Source organism: Bubalus bubalis, chromosome 4, assembly GCF_019923935.1.
Source record: "Bubalus bubalis isolate 160015118507 breed Murrah chromosome 4, NDDB_SH_1, whole genome shotgun sequence".
Taxonomy (NCBI): domain Eukaryota; kingdom Metazoa; phylum Chordata; class Mammalia; order Artiodactyla; family Bovidae; genus Bubalus; species Bubalus bubalis.
This window is the reverse complement of record NC_059160.1, coordinates 41,871,344-41,873,730: the sequence shown is the minus strand read 5'-3', so window position 1 is coordinate 41,873,730 and position 2,387 is coordinate 41,871,344.

Genomic DNA, 2,387 nt, shown 5'->3' with positions numbered 1-2,387 from the left:
GCAACGGCAGTAGCGAGACCCGGTATCCGGTACCGGGGTCCTAGTGCCGCTCGGATGAAGTGGAGTCCGGGGAGCCCGGCCCTTCTGTTATCTCCCAAGCTTGCACAGCTAGTTCATGTATCTGAAGAAGAAAACTTCTCAAACAGTGGCTCTTTGTCTTTAACTTGCATCAGTATCTTTTGAAGGTTGTTAAAAAGGGACTGAAAAGCACCACCTACAAAATTACCCATTCAGTAAGTCTAACTCCGGGCTGAAAATGTATATTTCTAACAAAGGGGAACATCCTTTAACACAGAAAAACTTTCTCAAAGGAAATAGACTCTTTTTGCCTGAGGATTTCTATAGATCAAAGTTGTGAAAATTAATACAGTAAAGGGAAACCTCACCAAAATAGAGTTGAAAGGCCAGAAGGGGGAGCTGTCATACAGTACGGTACCACTCTGAGTAAATTACAGAAAGAATTGTCAATTACAGGGCCCGACAGGAAAAGATGTAAGCTGTCCAACAAACTTTTTGACCAACCCATACATTGCGGCTCCTAAAAGAAATAGACTACCCCACAACTCAGCCAATGAGAAACTGTCACCCTCACTTTTCCCCAATGAAACTTCCTTCAAAAGAACTGCTCCCAAACTCCTTTTTCTCCATAAAGTAACTTTGCTTTGTTTGTTGGACTCTGGCTTTTGCTATAGTTTGCTTGACCCAAATTGCAGTTTAGTTACCAAATGCAAACTGACACTGCCTGCTGCGTGACTGGCCAATAAATCGAGGGGCCAGTTGTTGGAACAAAAAATAGCGACTTTATTCAGAAAACCAACAGACAGAAGAGATGGCAGACCAGTGTCCCAAAGAAACATCTTAAACCTGAATTAGAATTCAGGCTACTTTTATACTAAAGGGGGAGGGAGTGTGGTTGGGTGTTGCAGGTATGAAGGTGTGACCTTCTTGGTGCAGGTCATGCCCCCAAGGTGATATGATAACCCTCTGCTCCTGCAGCTATCCCCATAGGTCTGGTTATGATGGCCCTGTAAACATAAAACAAGACAATTGTTATTCTCTGTTCTGCAATTTTTTATCTCTGCATAAAAGAAAATTGGGCTTCCCTGGTGGCTTAGTGGTAAAGACTCTGCCTGCCAATGCAGGAGAACCAGATTTGATCCCTGGGTCAGGAAGATCCACCGGAGAAGGAAATGGTAACCCACTCCAATATTTTTGCCTGGGAAATCCCATGGACAGGGAGCCTGGTGGGCTATGGTCTATGGAGTCATAAAAGGGTAACAGTTAGTAACAAAACAACAACAAATGAAAACTGTTACACATTTAAAGGTCAAGCCTGGGAGGCAGAGCCTTGAGAATGGACTAGCATGTACCTTTCAGGCTACAGGCAACATTCTTTTGTACAAAACTGCAGAACCAGCGTGACTGAGCACCAGCAAAAGGTTAGAGCTAAAGGAACAGATCCAATATGGAGTCAGGTTTGTTCTTCTGTGTTACAAGTCCCCTGCTATTCTAGAATAAACCCATTTTTAGCTGGGAAAATAACTTTCAGTTTTAAAGTCAACAAAGTAAACAAGTAATCCAATCTGAGTGAATAAGAATGAGAAAGGGCAGAGGTGCTTAGTTCTTGCAATATACAGGAAAGGGTATTCCTTTGCCCTCATGACCCTGCCATTCACTAGACATACAGCTTTGGGGAAATTACTTAACCTGTCTCTGCTCAGTTTTCTCATCTGTAAATTGAGAATAACATTAATATTTACCTCAGGATTGTTGGGATACTTACATCAACTAACACATGGCTAAAAGCAGTTCCTGGAATATGGGTTGGTATACTTGGGTCACATAAGGGGTTTTCTAGAACCTAAGCCACACAAGTCAGCAAACAGAAATGAACCCAAGAAACAAGGTGTTTTGTTGCAGGAAAGTCTGACACAGATCCCACTCCTATAGAGCCTGTCTCCCTGTTATCGCTGAGTTGTGGCCAACTCTTGCAACCCCATAGACTGTAGCCTGCCAGCCTCCTCTGTCCATGGGATTCTCCAAGCAAGAAAACTGGAGTGTGTTGCCATTTTCTTCTCCAGGGGATCTTCCTGACCAGGAATTGAACCCGTGTCTCCTGCATTGCAGGGAGATTCTCTACCAACTGAACTACAAGGGAAGCCCCGTATAGTGCCTAAGGAAGGAAGCCTAAGGAAGATATTATTCCAGCAAGATGTAGTGCCCAGGAAGCTACAACTCTATTTGAGATGGAGTTGCTGATCCCCATGCTGTGTATCCTTGCCTGTGTTTGTGCTGACTTTCTCCTGTCTGCTTTAGACAATGAAAGCCTGTCTTTTCCGAAGTGTAGTCTTTCCACCACTCTTAAAGTACAACTGACGTTTGTCAAT